The sequence below is a fragment of the Callorhinus ursinus genome, unplaced genomic scaffold, assembly GCF_003265705.2.
Source record: "Callorhinus ursinus isolate GAN/ISIS: 27379988/994484 unplaced genomic scaffold, GSC_fseal_2.0 scaffold5, whole genome shotgun sequence".
Taxonomy (NCBI): Eukaryota; Metazoa; Chordata; class Mammalia; order Carnivora; family Otariidae; genus Callorhinus; species Callorhinus ursinus.
Window position 1 is genome coordinate 43,321,174 of NW_027397067.1, and position 24,630 is coordinate 43,345,803.

Here is a 24,630-nt window from a genome sequence, read left to right on the forward strand (position 1 = left end):
AAATGGAATTATACAGTATTTGTCCCTTTGGGACTGGCATATTTCACTTAGCACAATGTTTTCAAGGTTCATCCATGTTGTAGCAGGTGTCAGAATTTCCTTCCTTTTTAAGACCGAACGATATTGCATGTTTTATTTTTCCATTCATCTGTAGATGGACAGTGAGTTTGTTTCTACCTTTTGGCTATTCTGAATAATGCTGTTGTGAACATGGATATACAAATATCTATTTGAGTTCCTGCTCTCAGTTCTTTGGGGTATATACTCAGAAGTAGACGTGCTGGATCATATAGAAAGTCTATGTTTAATTTTCTGAAGAACCATCATCTTGTTTTCCACAGTGGCTGCACTGTTTTACATTCCTTCCAGCAATGCACAAGGGTCCCAATTTCCCCATATCCTTACCAGCCACATGTTATTTTCTTTCTTTTTTTTAACAATTGCCATCTGATTGAGTGTGAAGTGGTATCTCATTGTGGTTTTGATTTGCATTTCTCTAATGCTTAGTTATGACGAACATCTTTTTATGGGTTTATTGGCCATCTGTACATCTTTGGAGAAATGTCTGTTCAAGTTCTTTGCCCATTTTTTAAGAAAAATTTTATTTATTTATTTATTTGAGAGAGAGAAAACCGTGAGTGGGGGGAGAAGCAGAGGGAGAGGGACAAGCAGAATACACTGAGCTCAGGGCCCGTGACATGTGGAGCTCGATCTCAAGACCATGAGATCATGACCTGAGCTGAAATCAAAAAAAGTCAGACACTTAACCCACTGAGCTACCCAGGTGCCCCTCTTTGCCCATTTTTTTTTAAGATTTTATTTATTTATTTGACAGAGACACAGCGAGAGAGGGAACACAGGCAGGGGGAGTGGGAGAGGGAGAAGCAGGCTTCCCGCCGAGCAGGGAGCCCGATGCGGGGCTTGATCCCAGGACCCTGGGATCATGACCTGAGCCGAAGGCAGACGCTTCATGACTGAGCCACCCAGGCGCCCCCCTCTTTGCCCATTTTTTAAGTGAGTTGTTTGTTTTGCTGTTGTTGAGTTACAGGACTTGTTTATATATTCTGAATTTTAATCTCTTATCAGAGAAATGATCTGCAAATATTTTCTCCAATTCCATGGATTACCTTTATCTCTGTTGGTAGTGTCCTTTGATGCACAAAAGTTTCTCATTTTGATGAAGTCCAATTTTTATCTCTCTTTTTCTGCTGTTGCCTGTGCCTTTGGCATGATAGCTAAAAAAATCTTTGTCAAATCTAATATCATGAAACTTTACCCTATGTTTTCTTCTAAGAGTTTTATAGTTTTATTTTTGTAGTATTAATTTTGAATTAATTTTGGTATATGGTGTAAGGTAAGGGTCCAACTTCATTCATTAACATGCAGATATTCAGTTTTGAATTCTCCATTATAAATAAATTTAGACTTAGGGAGAAAATGACGGCATCATCCTTAATTTTATTTGTTCCTTCAGATTGGTGCACATTTCACCAGAATCTGTGTATTGGTACTTGGAAACTCCAGTCTAGGAGAGAGACAGTGATGGCCTAAACTAGAGCTGTAGAGTGGAGTTGGGTAGGAGGGGTAAGGCTCAATTTGAGAGCTTTCTCTGATGTAGAATCCACAGGAGGTCGTGGCTGATGGGATGTGGGATGTGGGATGTGGTAAAGTCCAGGCAGTTAAGTCTGTTTGAGTAATGGGGCATATCCTATTGTCTTTAATAGTTGAACATAGAGAAAATAAATTTTAAAAGCTGGAGGCTACATTAGAATTCCTCTTGAAGAGCAAGGAAATTTCTGTTTAGGAAACACCTCCAGTCATTCACTGGGGTGTGGAGGGAATAAACATAGGCCTTGATATGAAGAAGAAGACAGGGCAAGGGAAGGCTGAACTCACTTACAAAGGAAATGAAAGTGTTTTAGTTTAACAGAACAGGCACAGAGGGAGAGAAGAGGGACCCAAGAAGATGAGGGAGAATAAAGAAATGCAAGGAAGTTGGGGCCAGAGGAAGGTGCTGAGTATGATGGTGGAAACTGGTGCCTCCTTCGGGGAAAGAGAGCCAGATTGGAGGGGCTGCACGGAGACTTTAAAGAACAGGTTAATATCTCGTGTTGCTTGTTGTTCCATGTGGTCTGTAACCACCTCCGTTATCCTCAACTTCCAGTAGCCATCTGCACCAACTCTGTCTGTGGTACTGGTTCCTTGGAAAGTAAGTCAAAGAAAAGAAGACTAGGTACCTTTATAGATCCAAGGTAAGAGAAGGATGGTAAGTGAGGTGCAAAAAAAAAACAGGTCTTTTCTTCCCCATCTGTTAAACAAAATCTTGCACTTGGCAAGCCTGAAGCAATCCCCGTGGCAATGGGAATGTGTAGTAGCACTGGTGAGCTTCCATTTGGTCCCTCCTCATCTCTGAAACAATCCCTGAGACAAAGAGATGACGTTATGCTGACATATGACCCCGCCTACCCCTGAGGTTAAGGGCTGGGCCAACGCTTCTGCCACACCAGCTGGGGAGTTGGGGTACATCTTGCCACACCAGCTGGGGAGTTGGGGTGCATCTTGCCACACCAGCTGGGGAGTTGGGGTGCATCTTGCCACACCAGCTGGGGAGTTGGGGTACATCTCCTTGCTCTCAGCATTTGCCTCGCCTACCAACCTGCTGAATGGTTGCTGGTTTATTCCAGCTGGTTCATGGATGTGAGCTCTCAGCTTTTGGCTCCACTCCCACCATCTCGGCGCTTCCTAGGGCACAGCCCTCTCCTTGTGCCTATGGCACTCAGCTGCTCTTGGATCTCCTGTCACACGATCTGCGATGCAGAGTGGCATCAGGGAGCCGGGATCCGTTATAAAAGTCCTGCGAAAAATGCATGCAGGTGGCTTAAGCCACACTCCTCAGGTAGCAAAAAATCGGTCTAAGTCATTTTCGAATTTGGTTCTTAAAAATCTCTCTCTTACCTTATGCAAAGCTCAACAACTCTTTAGGATGATGATGTGAATTTTCCTTGAAGGAGCTCATGTAATGCTTCTAAAACCTATCTTGTGTTTGTGGGAACAAACCAGGAAGCTATTCTTTATCTTCTTTTCCTCTTTTTCCATGTCTGTTTTACAGATCAAGAAATGTCTAGATGCTAGAACAGGTTCCTATTACTTCTTGCTTTTCCTTTGCGACTAATAAGCTCCTGGCAAGTGGGACAATTCTTGAGGGCCCAGCATCTGACCGCTACTCCTTACCATCTATGAAACTTGGGAAACCCTGCAGAAGAGAGAAGAGACAACAGCAGCCCCCCTCCCAGCACTACCAAAAAAAAAAAAAAAAAAAAAAGATCAAGAAACCAGGATGACAGCAAAGATTGGAAGTTATTTGTCAAAATGCAACGGCAAACAAAAGGAAATCATGCAGTGAGAAATGTGCCTGGGCCACCAGCCTTTGAGGACAGGAAGGCTTCTGCTCCGGATGGCCCACCTCTGCGGCGCGTTGATCGAGTAAAAGCTGGACAAAGGGGAGATGGCGCCAATGGCTGAGTTTGGAAGCAGAAACAGGAAAGTAATGGATATTGGAAATCAAGGAATGAGGACATTGAATGATGACAGGAAAGAGCGTGACTTCCCCAAACCGGACCTATTTCCAAGCAACTGGCCGCCTATGGATCTCTTGTAAAGTATCCTGGATCTTCCAGAAGATACTCTGTAATTAGAGACGAGGCTAAAATGACACCATGGAACAGATTAGTGTCTTCATGTTTTTAAGAAGGCATTTTTCTGTCATAAAAAGTGGCAGATACAGATGAAAAGCATGAAGACACAACTAATCTAATCCCATCACCCAGAGAGCGCAGGAAGCAACTCTTTGGCTCTTAAAGCCTTTGTTTCATCTGTGCATGAACACCCTCAAACTTTCCCTCCCCAGATTAGGAAATCATATGGTGCATGCCATGTTGTGACCTGCTTTTCTCTCTTAAGAATAGATAATGATGTTGCTTCGTATCGATACATACAGTTCATACCACTTTTAATGACTGAATAGTTTTCAATCACATGGATTTAAATTCTTTCATTCCCCCTGGGTTAGAAATTTGTTTTTTTGCATTTTTTAATCACTATATGAGACTGACGTGCTACCTACTGCACTAACGAGGCACCTTTTTTAAATCATTATGAACAATATTACAGTAAAGTCTTTGCTGATAAAACTCAGGACACAGCCATGATGATTATTTTAGGATAAGTTCCTACAAGTAGAATTGCTGGAACAAAGGACATGCATGTTTTTAAAGAAGTTGAATGGTACTGCAAATTCCCTTTATAAAGGTCGTACCAATTATACTCTTGGGTCCTGCTGGTGGCACATACACATCCCCATTCTCTTACATTCTTAATAAAGTACACCTCACAAGATGTTAATTCAGGAGAACACTGGCCACACTAATTAGGCAGATTTGAAGGGAAGCACACATCAACACTTTATTATTGCAGTTTGCTTCCATATTCAGCCCTCCGCACCCCCTTGACTCTCTCTCCTTGCTTTCTCCTTGGCACTATTTGGGGACCCATCTCTCTCTTGCACGAGGCTTAGCTCGTCCGAGGGTGAGGAACATGTTTGATTCGATTTATACTCTAGATCCCCGAGGGCCTAGCCCAGAGTTTTGTTTGTGATTGAGTTGTTCAATATTTTTAAAGCAAATGAACAGAATTCAAATGTATAATTTAGAGCCAAAGAAACTCAAGAGATAGAAAGTGAAAGAGTGTAGGGGGAAAAAAGAGCATTCTGTAAATTATGAAAAGAATGAAAGGGATAGTTTGGTTTCGAAGTCCAAACGCTGCTTAGCAAGAATCCTTCTCCCTGGGCTTCTGACAAAATCCTTGCCAATGTTGCCCATGGTCCACATACTCATTTAGTTCTTAATTCACTTCTTCAGACTCTCGTGAGCAGCCTTTTGAGCACCAAGCACATCAGTGGCATAAAACTCAGTCACTGCACACATGGGTTTTACAAAGGAGCTGGAGAGTGGAAACATGCATATAGATGCAACCACAGTAATCCAACAGTCGTGACGGGCTCATGGGATACAGAAATAAATAACACCTAGTCTGTGGCCTCTGATAGCTTACAATCCCATGGAGAAGAGAGACTGTAGACAACTTATTTCCCCACTATGGGATTAGTGCTGTCTGTATACCAGCATGGGGCCCGCAGAAGTCACCATGGTGTATGGGGGGCAAAGCATCAGCTTCAGAATCAGGCAGACCTGCATCTGAATTTATGATTGTCTGCTTTCTAGCTCTGTGACCCTGGGCAAGCTGCTTCAAGCTTGTTTTTTTTCTGCCAGGCTTACTGTGCAGGTTGAATGAAATAATGTGTGTGAAGGGCCCTCAAAACCTGTAGATGGTAAATGATCGCTGTTAGCAGGAAAGTCAGGGAAGGATTCACAGAGGAGGGGGTGCCAAGACTGAAGCAGGAAAGCAGATGTGACATTACTGGGCACAAATCATGGAAAAAGGCATTCAGGCAAAGGGAACAGCATGTGCAAAGTGGGGGTGTGGAAACCACTGGTCTGTTTGGAAAGTTATCATAGTTTCCTGGTATTGTACCATAAAATAAGAAACAAGGAAGGGCAAGAAATAAGCAGCAAGATGTAGGCAAAAGACAGATCAGGGGAGGGCTTTGTACATCATAGTGAGAATGGAGGTGTTTCCTTCTACAACTGTGTTGTCCAATACAGTAGCCGCTAGCCACATGTGGCTATTTAAATTTAAAGGAACTAAAATCAAATAAAATTTAAAATTCAGTTCCTCAGTCACCAAGCCACATTTCAATAACCACATTTCATTAGCCAGTCTCAATAGTCACGTAAGACTAGTGGCTACCATATTGGACGGCCCAGATAGAGAACATTTCCATCATTGTTGAAAGTTCTATTGGACAGTACTGCTCTAGAACCTTGCTATTCAAAGTGGTCAGCCAACCAGAAGCAGTGGCTTCACCTGGAGCTTGTTAGAAATGCAGAGTCTCAGGCTCCACCCAAGATCTAGTGAATTAGATTCTGCACTTTAACAAGTTCTATACCTGTCTCCCCCACCCCACCCTCGGGTATTCATATGTACATAGAAGTTTGAGGCACGCTGCCCTCTGGAATGGGGAGCCACTGAACAGTTTAAGCAGAAGCGGCATGGTGAAACTCTCAAACTCTCATCTTTCTCTTCATTCTGTCAACTTTTTTTTTTTTAAGGAGGCTCCACACCCAGCATGGAGCACAACACAGGGCTTGAACTCAGACCCTGAGATTTGAGACCCAAGCTGAGACCATGAGTCTGACTCTTAACTGATGGAGCCACCCAAGCACCTGTTTCTTTATTCTTTCCATTCAATATCTCCCCATTCTGCCCCCTACCCCATTCCGCTCCCTACCCCATTCCGCGCCCCTACCCCATTCCGCCCCCTACCCCAACAACCACCATACTACTCTCTATCTCTGTGAGTAGACTAGAATTTTCTTTCTGTGCCTGTCTTATTTCACTTATGAGCATAATGTCCTTCAGGCTCATCCATGTTGTTGCAAATGACAGGACTCCCTTCTTTTTTGAAGGTTAATTACATATATATCACATTTTCTTTATCCATTCATCCATCAAGGGACTTGGGTTGTTTTCGTATCTTGGCTATTGTGAATAATGCTGCAGTGTACAGGGGAGTACGGATACCTCTTGGAGATACTGACTTCGTTTCCTTTGGATAAATACCCAGAAGTGGGATTACTGGATCGCAGGGTAGTTCTACTTTAATTTTTCAAGGAACCTCCATACTATCTTCCATAATGGTTGTACCAATTTACACTTCCTCCAACAGTGCACAAAGGTTCTCTTTTCTCCATATCGTTGCCAAGATTTACCTTTTGATAACAGCCACTCTCACAGGTGTGAGGTGATATCTCATTGTGGTTTTGATTTGCATTTCCCTGATGATCTGTGATGTTGACCATTTTTCATATATTTCTGTATCTATTTGACCATTCATTTGTCTTCTTTTGAGAAATGTCTATTTGGGTCCTTTTCCCATTTTTTGTTGAGTTCCTTATATATTTTTTAAGTGAGCCCCTTATCAGATAAGCAAGTATCTTCTCTCATTCCATAAGTTGCCTCTTCACTCTGTTGATTGTTTCCTTTGCTATGCAGAAGCTTTTTAGTTTAATGCAATCCCACTTGTCTATTTTTCTTTTTGTTTCCTGTGCTTTTGGGGTCATATCCAAAAAATCAGTGCTCAGACCAATATCAAGAAGCTTTTCCCCTATGTTTTCTTCTAGGAGTTTTACAGTTTCAGGTCTTACATTTAAGTCTTTAATCCACTTTGAGTTGACTTTTGTATATCGAGTGAGGTAAGGGTCCAATTCCATTCTTCTGCATGTAGATATTTCGTTTTCCCAGGATCATTTATTAAAGAACTGTCCTTTTCCCTCTGTGTGTTCTTGGCATCCTTGATGAAGATCATTTGACCATCTACGCAAGGGTTTGTGTCTGGGTTCTCTATCCGTTTCATTGGTCTCTATGTGTGTTTTTAGGCCAGTAACCACAGTTTTGATTACTATATCTTCATAATATAGTTTGAAATCAGGAAGTATGATGCCTCCAGCTTTGTTCTTCTTTCACAACACTGCTGTTTTTATGTAGGGTCTTCTGTGATTCACTGTGAATTTTAGGATTTTCTTTTCTATTTCTGTGAAAATGTTACAGAATTTTAATAGGGATTGCACTGAATGTGTAAATCCCTTAGGTAGTATGGACATTTTAACAATAGTAATTCCTCCAATTCATGAACACAAGCTATCTTTCCATTTATTTGCATCTTCTTCAAATTGTTTCATCATGCTTTCAAAACCTGCATTTTACTTTTTTACTTTTGGTTCTTTTTATTAGTTCCAGAGGTAGAATTTAGTGATTCATCAGTCGCATATAACACCCAGTGCTCATTACATCAAGTGTCCTCCTTAATGCCCATCACCCAGTTACCCCATCTGCCCACCCACCACCCCTCCAGCCACCCTCAATTTGTTTCCTTGAGTTCAGCATCCCTTTTGGTTTGCCTCCCTCTCAATTTTCATGTTATTTTATTTTTCCTTCCCTTTCCCTATGTTCATCTGTTTTGTTTCTTAAATTCCACGTATCAGTGAGATCATATGATACATGTCTTTCTCTGAGTGACATTTCACTTAGCATAATACCCTCTAGTTCCATCCACGTCATTGCAAATGGCAAGATTTCATTCTTGTTGATGGCTGAGTAAGATTCCATGGTGCATATATACCACGTCTTCTTTATCCATTCATCTGTTGGCTATTGTGGACATTGCTGTTATAAACATTGGGGTGCAGGTGCCCCTTCAAATCACTATGTTTGTATCCTTTGGATAAATACTTAGTAGTGCAATTGCTGGATCATAGGGTAGTTCTATTTTTAACTTTTTGAGAACCCTCCATACTGTCTTCCAGAGTGCCTGCACCAGCTTACATTCCCACCAACAGTGTAGGAGGGTTCCCCTTTCTCCGCATCCTTGCCAACATCTGTCGTTTCCTGACTTGTTCATTTTAGCCATTCTGACCAGCGTGAGGTGGTATCTCATTGTGGTCAAAACCTGCATTTTAGAAGTTTATTCTAGTAAAAGGATAAATAAAAGGAGAGCAAGACCAGAGGAAGAGAGACCAGTCAGGAGACACTAGCAATTGGGCTGCTATTGCCACTTTCGAGCAAATTAGAAAAAGTCGCCTCTTTTTTGTTGAAACAACCGAAACAGATCTGATGGGCAGAGTGCAGGCTGGCTTTAAGCCTTGCTTTGGCCCAGGCACCCTCTGCAGTGTGAATATCATGCCTGAGCACACGAGGAAGCAAGGTGGCAACTGTCCAGATGCATGGTGAGGAAGGCCTGAACGACACAGCTTGAGGATGTTGATGAACAGTAACAAGGCACCACTCTGTGGTGCATTGTTTTGTAAAATGTCATGTGCTGTGGAGGAAAGGGCAGCGGCAGTCATGAGAAAGTAAGGCTCTATCCTGCAAGGACCAACAAGGAGGGCTGGCCTTTTCACACAGTGTGCTATGGGCAGCCCTGCTCTCTAGTGTCCCTATTCCATTTCACATCGGGAAAGTGATTAAACTAATTGCCTTAAACCAGTGCTGTATTTCATGTGTATAAGGCCCATAATTTGGGGTTTGAATATAATTGTAGTAAATTTTACTAATCACAGGAAAACTTCATTAAACTAATATAGGTTTATTCAAAAGAGTGTTTTGAGCAATCAGTAGTCCCTAGTTGAAATGGGGCTTTCTTGTTTTACAATAAAAGATATTGAATACTTCAAAACTCTGTCAATTCAAAGTCCATTTTTTCTAAAATCATGGGAATTTCAGAGAATGGTCTCCCATTTGGAGTATAGTCACCTTTTCAACCATGAGACATGATGTTAAAAAAGATGAAAAACAAAAAACCACAATCACCTAGAAGAAACCATAAGTGGAATCTTTAAAACTCAGTTCTCACTATTCCAAATTCTTCTGGATTTCTCAGACAAATTTTAATTTATGCACTTCCAATTGCCTTAGATAATGAGTTGGGGCAGGGAAAATGTCTACCATCCCCCCCCCCCCACCAACACACACACACACACACACACACACACACACACACACAAATGCACACCTGCCATACTGGCCAGAGCTCTGGCAGGAATCTGTTGGCGTACTCATACATGGTAATTGAGGATTGTTTAATAAAAGAGTTATGTATTCCTGAAACTCTCTGATGGTAGCTATGAGAGAAGGCTGACCACAAGGAGCTTTGTCCTTTGGTGGAAGGATACAACCAATTTACAATGACCTGCCAGGAAGGGAGTTGAAGAGATATATACCCCAACCTCACACTCTGCCCTCCCTATCTCCTTTCTCTGGCCCCTCCCATTCGTGAAACCCAGTATAGGTTGCCAAATGGTAAAGAAATCCATTGCTGCAGTCCCTTCAGAGGAGGGTCCCAAAACAGAAAGCAAGGTGGAGAAGGGTGAAGAGTGAATGGACAGTATCCAGTATTCATTCACAAACACATGCATTATACACAAACATAACTTACATTTCCATAACACTCTACAGTTAGCAAGTACTTTCAAATATTTCTTTGTTTTTTTTTTAAAGATTTTTATTTATTTGTATTTTTTAGAGAGAGAGACAGAGAGAGAGAGAGGAAGAACACAAGCCAGGGGAAGGAGCAGATGGAGAAGCAAACTCCCCACTGAGCATGGAGCCTGATGCAGGGCTCGATCCTGGGACTCCAGGATCATGATCCGAGCTGAAGGCAGACACTTCACTGACTGAGCCCCCCAGGCACCCTCAAATATTTCTTTTAATATGCACCTGACTCGTGGCAGGTGACTCCATATATATTTACTGAATAAGTCAGTGAAATACATTTCTTTTGCAACTGAACCAATTTTTTTCTTATTTATAATAATTAGGTTTTATATCTATTTTTTATTATGGAAAAAATACACATAACATGTAATTTACCATTTTAGCCATTTCAAAGTGTACAATTCAGTGGCATTAAGCACATTCATGATGTTGTACAACCACCATTATTATCTAGTTCCAGAACTCTTCCATTACCTCAAATGGATACCCCATACCACAAATTTATTTTTTAAATGACAGACTTGTTTCACATGCAAACATTTGTCAAAGGCTAATGGTATATGCGATCTAGTAAATGGTGTGACAATTTTCCTAGCAGCCAAGGATAAAAAGACCAAAACTTCAAAATGATCTTGTCCATAGAAGCATACTGAAATACACAGAGTACTTACATCAAGTTACATAGAATTAACATACATAGAGCAGTTACTTCAAATATAGAACCTGGATATTTGAGGAAGTAACTTCCTGTTGATTACCCTGATTGATCAAATTGGCCAGAAAGCCGATCCATTTTTCACTTCAGTTTGACTGTAGAGATACTAATGCCTTGATGTCACATCCCTCTTTCCTCTCCAACAATGAAATAGCATTTTCAGGTCCCGGGCTTTGCTGATGAGGCCAAAATAAATTCCCAAAGAGTTTTGAGCAAACATAATTTCAGCCTCAGGTGGCCTGTTGATGGTAGATGGGATGTCTTGTCCTGGTTCTGCTGTTTGTTAGCTGGATGGATGCAGGCCGCTGGTGATCTGGCCTCCTTTATCTATTAAAAAAAAAAAAAAAGATGGTGCTGGACTTTGACCCCCCCACCCCCCAGGCCCCCGGCCAGCTCTAACATCCCTTGTTACTCTAGGCTCTGCCCGAAAACCTCCAAAGCTTTCACTGGAAAACACTCTCACTCTGAACACATCAAATATCTAAACACACAGTATTCACCCTTCTGATGAAACAGCCAGTGTGGAATTTGACCCTTTCAGCAAATCATGGATGTGAAAGCCAACATTCTGTGCATAGAAAGCCAGGTGGGGACAGGTGTAGCACGTAGAGAAACAAGTAAGCCAAATTCATTGACTAGCAGAGGTTTGAACGAGTATTTTAATGATATAGAGAAGTTAGCTCTGACCTTTTTATCAGAAGCAGTTTTCCCAGTGGAGCTGGGAACTAGCACTGACCCATCCCCACCTGGTCTCCTTGATAACCGAGGGCCTAGATCTCCGAGGTGTTTGCAGAACATCTGGCCAGCATTAGGGTGCAGACCACCGCTATCCAGAGATCAAGCCTTGGCCTTTGAAGTCTGCAAGCTGATTACGGAACTGGCAGCCACAGGCAGGGATGTGGAGCGCTTAGTACTGCTGGTGAGTCCAGTTAGCACAGGGGTGGAGGACGTAGGCTCTGGAACCAGACTGACTGGGGCTAAATACTGACATGTCTCTCACCATATGGTGGAAACTTGCCCAAGTTTTAATTTGCCTTTCTGGGCCTCAGTTTCCTCATTTGTAAAATGAGTTTAATAAAAGTAACTTCTTCATGCCGTTGTTGAAAGGATTAAAGACATTTAAATACTAAAAGTGCCTAGGGTCATATATAGCAAGAGCTCAACTCGAATAGGCCAGCAGTAGTAACAATGCAATGATTATGTAACACCAATAAGAAAAATAGAGATTTTCAAGCTGATCATATGCAGCACTGTTTTGGGGAAACCCATAGCAAAGATGGTAGGACTTCAAAACTGCCACTGGAAAACCCTCTGCCATGTTCCCACAACAAATACGCAAGCTCAGACAAGCAGGTCAACATCAGTGGCTTTGGCATCAGACAGATCTGTAGACTACTAGCTGTGTGCACTTGAGGAGCTCAATCTAAGCTTTGCTTCGCTTTCCTCAATTTACAGTGGGGAGAATAGCAGAACTACCCTAGCGGGTTGTGCTAACGATCAAAGGACAATGCACGAGAAGTGCTCCGCACACTGCCTGGAATGAAGCAGGTGGTCAACAAATACGAATGTTATTACAAGGTGCAATTTGTGCCCCATTAGGCCCCAGTTTTCTTCCATATCCTTAAGTTTATATCCTGATTCATTCATTTCATCTGGCAAACATTTCCCAGTGCTGGCTTTGTGTCTATTACTGAATGGACACAAGGAATTCAAAAATAATTACAAGATGAAGTTCATGCTGCCAGTCTAGTCTGGAGGTGATTCGTAGATCCCTCGAGTCACAGGAGAGCCCCCTTGGAGGCCTCCTGGCACAGGTGTGAGGTTACAGAGAGGGGGAGCAGCGGGGCAGGGTTGGGGTGGGCAGTGAGGCTGTTCAGGACTAAAGGGGGCATCTGGAAGGTGGTCTTATTGGCTGAGGAGAGGCAGCAGTGTCTAGCAGTGAGGAGCACAGTCTCTACTCTCAGATGGCTGACGCTCTCAGTCCCAGATCTGCCTCCGTGAGCTCATGGGACCTTGCTCAAGTCACTTCATTCGTCTTTGCCTCATTTCCTAAGCTGTGAAATGGTGAAATGATAATATCTACAGAATTAAAAGAGTTAAAAACCCATGAAGCACTGAACAGCACCTGACTTGTAGTAAAAGTTACTGTTAGACCATGGAAAGAGAGAGGGAGAAATTTTTTTGGCAGATAAGATATCAGAACCTTTGTATTTTGGTTTGTTTTTGTTTGCTTTTTAACTAGATATGCCCATGTAACGCTGCCACTGGGCCCCCCAAAGTCTAGAAAGATGGATCGTCTTAATCTATCCCCAGGAAGAACCCAATCTTATTCACAGCTTATCAAAAACGTGTGGCTCCCAAAGGCTGGCATAAATATTTATTTACCTTTCCTTTGGGCCACTTTGCAGCAAGTGCTGCCTCAGTACCATGTGGCCACACAGAAGTCCCTTCTCCTCAGCCACCTACCCGTCCACTGTCTCCACGCACATCTCCATAGGGTCCCAACCCCATCCTGTCATTGCTCCCTGAGTGGAGTTAGTGAAGGCCATCTCTCATCTCCCACTGTTCCTTGACTAGGGTCCTGTTTGCCTGTGTTTTTGTGGCACCCACCACATAAGGCAGCCTCTTTCAAGCTAGAACCAATCACCTCCCACAGAACAATTTGTATTTTATACTTAAGAAACCTCCTCCCCACTAAAGGGAGAACAGAGAGGGACAACAGGGGTGGGCACAGTGTTGAATGTACAGAAAATACATTAAGGAATTTCCTACTCAATTTCCCACTCTCAAGTCTGGCATAAAGAACATTTCATGACTTTCTTCATAAGGTCACCCAACGCCACGCTTAAGCCCCTAACGTGGAATTTAGGAGGGTTAAGGGTTTAACGAGGATTCGCACTGCTGGAGAGCAGCCGGGTAGAAGCGTCACCCTCTGTCCTCATTGGGATTCTGATCCCAGCAGCATCGGAAGTACTATCATCCCAGCGACTCAGTGAGCAGCTCGGCACAGTGTGTCACCGTGACGCTCGTCACTGGATGCATTTGGCTTCGCCGGCCATATGGCAGTGCGGAAGAGCTCCTTTGTAGTTTGATGGTCTGGAAATGACTAAGGCTCTCTTCACATTCTGTGTGGCTGGCTCCTTTCTGTTTGGGAAGAGCTGATGTTGCTAGGGCTTACCTTGCCCTTGACACTGCTGAAGGAGCCTTAGGAACAGATCCTTTTCATCTCTCAGGCACGAATATCTCAACGTGTAAGGCAGACGGGTAAGGAGCAGTAGTTAAGAAGCACTTAACCATCAGCAAGCAGCATTTCTTGAACAACAAATATAAACACTCCAGTGGCTCAGTCTAGTGCGGGGGGAGAGGAGGAAAATGTCAGTCACCGGGAAAATGGAAAAAGAGAGAGTGGAGGGGTACCTGGGAGGCCATAGTAGATAAAAGAGCCAGAAACAGTTTCCAAAACAAGCTCGAGTTGAGTTGTAAAAGAGAAGTATAACTTATAGAGCACCTACCAAAGCCGGGTCCTCTGCTGGATAGTCTACTTAGGTTTTTTTCAATTAATGTTCTCATCAAAGTCACAAAGCTAATAATTATTGGAGCTGGGGCTTGAATCTAGGTCAGTCTGAGCTCAAAACCATTCCACCCCATCCTACTGCTGAGGAGGCAGGCAGGCCTGGAGGATGGGATCCCAGGCCAAGGGACTCACCTTCCCAAGGGGTAGGAATCCACCACAGACTTGAAGTCAGACAGAAGGTCAGGTATGGAAATCCCTTCCTGCATCTGAGGCAGGCCCACAGCATGGTTTGTTGCTGAACCCTAAAGTGGCCTTAAAATCCTTCTCACTCCAGCACTCCAGGACCAGCATGAATCACATATGAAACCTATTTGCCACGTAGAAGAAAAGAACAGATCTGAAAGGGCCACGGGGGTTTCTAAGAGAATCTCCCAGAGCCAGAGTTTCAGGAAGCTTGATTTGAATTTTCTCAGATTCTCAGTCGAGAACTTAGGGGGTGAAGTTATTCACCTGAAAATCCTAGCACTAAAAAGTTGAAGCTAATGCTTACCCAAGGGATAAAACCTGAATTCAGGTCAGGATGGCTTTGGTGGTGGTGGTGGTGGTGGTGGTGGTGGTGGTGGGAATCTTGTGCTGAAATCTCACCATTCACTGCTGGCAAACACTTGTTGACTACCCCAAATTCATACTCCAGAATGATACTGAAAGCTTGGTAAGAAGTGCCCCAGATTGGGCCTTGGCATTGAAGACTTAACAGCCGAACAATTCCCACCAGCTGCTTGCTTTGCTTCCCTTAATTAAAGCACTCTGTACTTAAGGAAAATGTTAAAGGCTGCCCAACTTGGGCTGGAGCATTAATGTGAAGATGAGCTAACCTGGAACATCACTCTGACCCAGCCGGAACTTTGATTAAAAACCTGCAACGTTTTCTGCCTCAGTGGTTTTTGAGCACTTGGCTGATGTCTGATGCCCAATTGAGATTAATCTCCACATCCTATTAAGAGGAACAACTCTTTCTCAGGTAGTTGGGTTCTTTTCCTGGCTGCAATATCTTTGTAATATCTTTCCAGGGGCTCCTGTGGGCTTAAATATAAGACATTCAAAAAATAATATGTAAATGAATTTCCATCCACTTCATCGAGGGAGTTGTTTTCTCCATTTGTAATCCTTTTTTATGATTTTATTCTTCTTGCAGGAAACAGAAGTAGAGGTGCATTCAGGCCATGTGTGTAATTTTGGGACCAGCTTTCTGTAATGAAACTGGAAGCAAATCCCAGATAAGAGCTCCAACTGTTTCAGAAGAACACTGCAAAGCCCAGCGGTCCTGAGCAAGTTGTCACACACAGAGCAGAACTATCGATGAGAGCCATACGACATCTGTTGCCCAGGTAACCATCAATCCACTAAGCCAGCTCTGAGTCATAAATGGCGTGGGGAGGTCTGCTAGCGTAGAGGGTAGTGCAAATTCTTCTCATCCTTTCCCCGCCTCCGGATATGGCCTGAGGCTGCCATGCAAGGTAAATAGAAACCTACTTCAGACCCCTAAAGACCGAAAAGACCTCTCTCTCTTCCTAGCCCTCATTTAAAGATTCTTGGACCTCCATCGGTCTTATCGAAAACCTCCCCAGATTCTTATCGGTGCTCAGCACATTACCAGTGCTAAGTAACACTACTCAAAATGCCAACCTGCTGAGTGGTACTACACTGTTCACCCACCGGCACCCAGCCCCCAGCCTGCATTTTGAGTTGCACTGAACTAGAGCACCTACTCCTTAGGACCCCTGTGGCAGCCCACCAGGGCTCACACACTTACCGTGACTTTCGCTTGGGACCGTGGTATGGGAGGACAACCCTAGGGTCTCCTTTCCTGTGTTCCATCACATCCAAAATGCTGCACACAAATTCAGAAAGAAAAATGGGTAAATATGCCTTTGCCGAGTGACTAGATCTGGCTTTCTAAAAACATTCCTAGGGATATTCCCAAACAAATTGAGAAGAGGTCTTCAAACAAAAACCTGTACACGAATGTTCATAGAAGCACCGTTTCCCATAGCTGAAAAATAAAAACAACCCAAATGTCCATCAATGAATGAATGGGTTAACAAAGTGTGGTATATTCATACAATGGAGTACTATTCCATACTATGACATGGATACATACTATGACATGGATGAACTTTGAAGGCGTTATACTAAGTGAAAAGCCAGACACAAAAGGGCACATATTGCATGATTCCATTTATATGAAATATCCAGAAAGGTAAATCTATAAAGACAGAAAGCAGATCAGTGGTTGCCAGGGCCGGGGGAAGAAGAGGGGTGAGGGGTGCTGTGTACTGAGGACAGGGTTTCCTTTTGGGGGGATGAAATGTTCTGGAACGACAGAGAGGCGATAGATGCCTAACACTGTGAATGTACTTAATGCCACTGGATTGCACTTCAAAAATGGTTAATTCTACACTATGTGAATTTTACTCAATTAAAAAAAAGAAGGCTAGTACAAGAACATTTATTAAAAAAGAAAAGCAGAAAGGATATCACTTATAATTATACCACCTCGAACCAAATACTGTTCACATTTTCTTCCAGCTTATAGTCCATAGTAATAATTTGTATCTCATATATAATTACTATTTTATTTTCAAATTCATGTTCTTTCCAAAGTATTACCTATAGTCCATATGTCTCATGAGCTTAAACTACTGGGTTCCTGATATGTATTGTCTATCAGTGGTTGCTTCGTGATATTGTACCAACTGATACGGACACCTATAATATATGAAACTATCTACTTCCGTGCATCCTAGCTAGCATTGACTAGCATTGATTAGTCTCCCAAAAAGGAAAAAAGAGAGACTATTACATGGTTGTTCTAATACTTTTTCATTTGATGATTTGTAAGATTGTTGCCCTACAACTTTTTTTCTGTCTTGAAATAACAAATACATATTTAGTAGACACTTCTATATGCTTTGTCTTTATTAGAGAAGAGAGTAGCTAGTCATTATTGGGGGTGTGGGTGGAGAATCCAATAGTAAATGCTTTAAAAGACTAGACGACTAGACTAGACTAGATACAGTTGTCCCTGAAGGAGAACTAGAGAACTGGAGGTTTGCTGGGTTGCCGAGATCAAATTATCTGGAATGCAATACTGAGCAGAGATAGAAAATCTGAAATATAAGAACATAAAAGATAAAACTTTTAAATTCTGACAAAAATCAAATAGGTTGTGTCAGTGAAAGATTTGACCCTGCACAACAGTGGGAGGTGGTTAAATACTCTACAAGGGTACTGTCTTCCTACCTGATGCCGGAACAGGTACTAGTCTAGCCCCCACGGCCAGAATAGAGGGTCACAGAAATAACAGACTGGCACTGGTATATATCCTAATATGCAGGCTGTTCAGTCTCACCCACGGTTCCCTCGTTGTACCTCAAGGTGTAGAGAGGGGGATACTGACAACAGGAGCTGAGGCTGCAGAGGCCACTTAGTCTTTCTTCTCCAGGGATTAATAGAGATTGAATTTTAAATCTGAAACTTATAAATAATAGCACTGTAAAGTTTTTAAAAATTTAATCTGTACCATTCTTGTGTTTAGATGCTACTCACATGGCAATGTGGCAGAAAGCCACCAACGTCGGGTGCCTGGGTGGCTCAGTTGGTTAAGCATCGGACTCTTGATTTCTGCTCAGGTCATGATCTCAGAATTGTGAGGTTGAGCCCCACATTGGCCTCTGTGCTGGGCATGGAGTCTGCTTAAGATTCTCTCTCTCCCTCTGCGTTTCCCTCTCATGCACGTGTGCACACATGCGTGCATACTCTCTCTCTAAAAAAAAAAAAGTAAAAGAAAAAGAAAGCCACAAATGTCACACTAAAAAACCAGAAATTTGGCTTGTTAATGAGTTATTGGGGACAAGACATAGGACCACCATATCATTGACTGGCTTGAAGCCCTTGCCCACAGCTTTTCTGCTTTTCAACTTTGTCTCCTTGCTAAGCATCTGTTTTTTTAGGAATGCAAAGAATTGCTGGGGAAAAAAACAAAAAACAAAAAACAGAGAAACCTTAGGATTACAATGAACATTGCCCAAGATTAATCTTGCCTCTGTTCTTTAGTAAATTCAGGTGAGACTCAAACAAATTAACAAAGAAGACTGAGGGTGGTAGTCTGTCAAGATGGAGGATGCCCCTGCCATCTTTCCCACTTTAGACTAAAAGTAACAGGCAAAAGGGGTTCAACTTCAGTGCGCAGGTGGAGAAACTGTGAATGAACTGTGACGAAATTTGCCGAACTAATGAATGCATGACAGATGGGCTTCACTTCTTTTTTTTTAAATTTTTTATTGTTATGTTAATCACCATATATTACATCATTTGTTTTGGTGTAGTGTTCCATGATTCATTGTTTGTTCATAACACCCAGTGCTCCATGCAGAATGTGCCCTCTTTAATACCCATCACCAGGCTAACCCATCCCCCTACCCTCCTCCCCTCTAGAACCCTCAGTTTGTTTTTCAGAGTCCATCATCTCTCATAGTTCGTCTCCCCCTCTGACTTACTCCCCTTCATTCTTCCTCTCCTGCTATCTTCTTCTTTTTCTTTTTTCTTAAAATATGTTGCATTATTTGTTTCAGAGGTACAAATCTGTGATTCAACAGTCTTGCACAATTCACAGTGCTCACATACCCTCCCCAATGTCTATCACCCAGCCACCCCATCCCTCCCACCCCCAACCACTCCAGTAACACTCAGTTTGTTCCTGAGATTAAGAATTCCTCATATCAGTGAGGTCATATGATACATGTCTTTCTCTGATTGACTTATTTCACTAAGCATAACACCCTCCAGTTCCATCCACGTCATTGCAAATGGCAAGATCTCATTCCTTTTGATGGCTGCATAATATTCCATTGTGTATATATACCACCTCTTCTTTATCCATTCATCTGTCGATGGACATCTTGGCTCTTTCCACAGTTTGGCTATTGTGGACATTGCTGCTAAAAACATTGGGGTGCACGTACCCCTTCGGGTCCCTACATTTGTATCTTTGTGGTAAATACCCAGTAGTGCAATTGCTGGATCGAATGGTAGCTCTAATTTCAACTGTTTGAAGAACCTCCATACTGTTTTCCAGAGTGGTTGCACCAGCTTGCATTCCCACCAACAGTGTAGGAGGGTTCCCCTTTCTCCACATCCCCGCCAACATCTGTCGTTCCCTGACTTGTTAATTTTAGCCATTCTGACTGGTGTGAGGTGGTATCTCATTGAGGTTTTGATTTGGATTTCCCTGATGCCGAGCGATGTTGAGCACTTTTTCATGTGCCTGTTGGCCATTTGGATGTCTTCTTTGGAAAAATGTCTGTTCCTGTCTTCTGCCCATTTCTTGATTGGATTATTTGTTCTTTGGGTGTTGAGTTTGAGAAGTTCTTTATAGATTTTGGATACTAGACCTTTATCGGATATGTCATTTGCAAATATCTTCTCCCATTCTGTCGGTTGTCTTTTGGTTTTGTGGACTGTTTCTTTTGCTGTGCAAAAGCTTTTTATCTTGATGAAATCCCAATAGTTCATTTTTGCCCTGGCTTCCCGTGCCTTTGGCGATGTTTCTAGGAAGAAGTTGCTGCAGCTGAGGTCGAAGAGGTTGCTGCCTGTGTTCTCCTTTAGGATTTTGATGGACTCCTGTCTCACGTTTAGGTCTTTCAACCATTTGGAGTCTATTTTTGTGTATGGTGTTAGGAAATGGTCCAGTTTCATTCTTCTGCATGTGGCTGTCCAATTTTCCCAACACCATTTGTTGAAGAGACTGTCTTTTTTCCATTGGACATTCTTTCCTGCTTTGTCAAAGATAAGTTGACCATAGAGTTGAGGGTCCATTTCTGGGCTCTCGATTCTGTTTCATTGATCTATGTGTCTGTTTTTGTGCCAGTACCATACTGTCTTGATGATGACAGCTTTGTAATAGAGCTGGAAGTCCGGAATTGTGATGCCGCCAGCTTTGCTTTTCTTTTTCAATATTCCTCTGGCTATTCGGGGTCTCTTCTGGTTCCATACAAATTTTAGGATTACTTGTTCCATTTCTTTGAAAAAAGTGGATGGTATTTTGATGGGGATTGCATTGAATGTGTAGATTGCTCTAGGTAGCATTGACATCTTCACAAGGTTGGTTCTCCCAATTCATGAGCATGGAACGTTTTTCCATTTCTTTGTGTCTTCTTCAATTTCTTTCCTGAGTATTTTATAGTTTTCTGAGTACAGATTCTTTGCCTCTTTGGTCAAATTTATTCCTAGGTATCTTATGGTTTTGGGTGCAATTGTGAATGGGATCAACTCCTTGATTTGTCTCTCTTCTGTCTTGTTGTTGGTGTATAAGAATGCCACTGATTTCTGTGCATTGATTTTATAGCCTGCTACTTGACTGAATTCCTGTATGAGTTCTAGCAGTTTTGGGGTGGAGTCTTTTGGGTTTTCCACATACAGTATCATATCATCTGCAAAGAGTGAGAGTTTGACTTCCTCTTTGCCGATTTGGATGCCTTTGATTTCTTTTTGTTGTCTGATTGCTGTGGCTAGGACTTCTAATACTATGTTGAATAGCAGTGGTGAGAGTGGACATCCCTGCCACGTTCCTGACCTTAGGGGAAAAGCTCTCAGCTTTTCCCCATTGAGAATGATATTCGCTGTAGGTTTTTCGTAGATGGCTTTTATGATATTGAGGTATGTATCCTCTATCCCTATACTCTGAAGAGTTTTGATCAAGAAAGGATGCTGTACTTTGTCAAATGCTTTTTCTGCATCTATTGAGAGGATCATATGATTCTTGTTCTTTCTTTTGTTAATGTATTGTATCACGTTGAATGATTTGCGGATGTTGAACCAGGCTTGCAGCCCAGGGATAAATCCCACTTGGTCGTGGTGGATAATCCTTTTAATGTACTGTTGGATCCTATTGGCTAGTATTTTGGTGAGAATTTTTGCATCCATGTTCATCAAGGATATTGGTCTGTAATTCTCCTTTTTGATGGGGTCTTTGTTTGGTTTTGGGATCAAGGTAATGGTGGCCTCATAAAATGAATTTGGAAGTTTTCCTTCCATTTCTATTTTTTTGGAACAGTTTCAGGAGAATAGGTATTAATTCTTCTTTAGATGTCTGATAGAATTCCCCTGGGAAGCCATCTGGCCCTGGGCTTTTGTTTCTTGGGAGATTTTTGATGACTACTTCAATTTCCTTAGTGGTTATAGGTCTGTTCAGGTTTTCTATTTCTTCCTGGTTCAATTTTGGTAGTTGATACATCTCTAGGAATGCACCCATTTCTTCCAGGTTATCTAATTTGCTGGCATAGAGTTGCTCATAATATGTTCTTATAATTGTTTGTATTTCTTTGGTGTTGGTTGTGATCTCTCCTCTTTCATTCATGATTTTGTTGATTTGGGTCATTTCTCTTTTCTTTTTGATCAGTCTGGCCAGGGGTTTATCAATCTTGTTAATTCTTTCAAAGAACCAGCTCCTAGTTTCGTTGATCTGTTCTACTGTTCTTTTGGTTTCTAGTTCATTGATTTCTGCTCTGATCTTTATGATTTCTCTTCTCCTGCTGGGTTTAGGCTTTATTTGCTGTTCTTTCTCCAGCTCCTTTAGGTGTAGGGTTAGGTTGTGTATTTGAGACCTTTCTTGTTTCTTGAGAAAGGCTTGTATTGCTATATACTTTCCTCTCAGGACTGCCTTTGCTGTATCCCAAAGATTTTGAACAGTTGTGTTTTCATTTTCATTGGTTTCCATGAATTTTTTTAATTCTTCTTTAATTTCTTGGTTGACCCATTCATTCTTTAGTAGGATGCTCTTTAGCCTCCATGTATTTGAGTTCTTTCCGACTTTCCTCTTGTGGTTGAGTTCTAGTTTCAAAGCATTGTGGTCTGAAAATATGCAGGGAATGATCCCAATCTTTTGGTACCGGTTGAGACCTGATTTGTGACCTAGGATGTGATCAATTCTGGAGAATGTTCCATGGGCACTAGAGAAGAATGTGTATTCCGTTGCTTTGGGATGGAATGTTCTGAATATGTCTGTGAAGTCCATTTGGTCCAGTGTGTCATTTAAAGTCTTTATTTCCTTGTTGATCTTTTGCTTAGATGATCTGTCCATTTCAGTCAGGGGGGTGTTAAAGTCCCCCACTATTATTGTATTGTTGTCAATGTGTTTCTTCACTTTTGTTATTAATTGCCTTATATAATTGGCTGCTCCCATGTTCGGGGCATAGATATTTACAATTGTTAGATCTTCTTGTTGGATAGACCCTTTAAGTAGGATATAGTGTCCTTCCTCATCTCTTATTACAGTCTTTGTTTTAAAATCTAGTTTGTCTGATATAAGGATTGCCACCCCAGCTTTCTTTTGGTGTCCATTAGCATGGTAAATGGTTTTCCACCCCCTCACTTTCAATCTGGGGGTGTCTTTGGGTCTAAAATGAGTCTCTTGCAGACAGCATATTGATGGGTCTTGTTTTTTAATCCAATCTGATAGCCTGTGTCTTTTGATTGGGGCATTGAGCCCATTTACATTCAGGGTAATTATTGAAAGGTATGAATTTAGTGCCATTGTATTGCCTGTAAGGTGACTGTGACTGTATATTGTCTGTGTTCCTTTCTGATCTTTGCTGCTTTTAGGCTCTCTCTTTGCTTAGAGGACCCCTTTCAATATTTCTTGGAGGGCTGGTTTCGTGTTTGCAAATTCCATTAGTTTTTGTTTGTTCTGGAAGCTTTTTATCTCTCCTTCTATTTTCAATGACAGCCTAGCTGGATATAGTATTCTTGGCTGCATATTTTTCTCATTTAGTGCTCTGAAGATATCTTGCCAGTCCTTTCTGGCCTGCCAGGTCTCTGTGGATAGGTCTGTTGCCAATCTAATATTTTTACCATTGTAGGTTACATATCTCTTCTCCCGAGCTGCTTTCAGGATTTTCTCTTTGTCTCTGAGACTCATAAGTTTTACTATTAGATGTCGGGGTGTTGACCTATTATTATTGATTTTGAGAGGGGTTCTCTGTGCCTCCTGGATTTTGATGCCTGTTTCCTTCCTCACAATAGGGAAGTTCTCTGCTATTATTTGCTCCAATATACCTTCTGCCCCTCTCTCTCTTTCTTCTTCTTCTGGGATCCCAATTATTCTAATGTTGTTTCATCTTATGGTATTGCTTATCTCTCGAATTCTGCCCTCGTGATCCAGTAGTTGTTTCTCTCTCTTTTTCTCAGCCTCTTTGTTTTCCATCATTTGGTCTTCTATATCACTGATTCTCTCTTCTGCCTCATTTATCCTAGCAGTTAGTGCCCCCATTTTTGATTGCACCTCATCAATAGCCTTTTTGATTTCGACTTGGTTAGATTTTAGTTCTTTTATTTCTCCAGAAAGGGTTTCTCTAATAACTTCCACGCTTTTTTCAAGCCCAGCTAGTATCTTTAAAGTCATGATTCTGAACTCTAGGTCCCACATCATACTAATGTCCGTATTGAGTAGGTCCCTGGTTGACAGTACTACCTCTTGTTCTTTTTGCTGAGGTGATTTTTTTTCGTCTTGTCATTTTGTCCAGAGGAGAATAGATGAATGAGAGAACAAAATGCTAACAGGTTTACAACGTCCCCAGCAAATATACGGTATACAAATCAGAAAAGACCTGAAACCAAGGGAAAAGAAAGGGAAAGAAAGAAAAAAGAAAGAGAAAAAAAAAGAAAAAAAGATAAAAACAAAAACAGAACAATACAAAAAAAGCAGAATATGATCAAATATGATCAGGCTAGTGCATAGATCAGTGCCACACACTAGATTTTGGGCGTATTTTGGTCTGTTAGAAAAAAGTGCCTCCTAAAATTTTAAAGGAAGAAAGACATATATGTACAAAATAAGGGTTGATACAATGAAGGGATAGAAGATGACTGTAAAGATGAAAATTATAAAAGATTTTATAAAAGGACTTGATAAGATAAGAAGTTGTTTGAAAAAAGAAAGAAGATTTAAGAAAAAAAAAAAAGAAAAAAGGGAGAGAATGTGATCAGGCAGGAGACTAGAACAGAGCCATACACTAGTGATTTAGGGTATATTTTGATCTGTTAGAAGAAACTGTATCTCAAAATTTTAAAGAGAGAACAACTTATATATATATGCCAAAAATAAGGATAACTACTATGAAGGGATAAAATATGACTCTAAAAATGAAAAATAAAAATGTTTTTTTTTTTTTAAAAG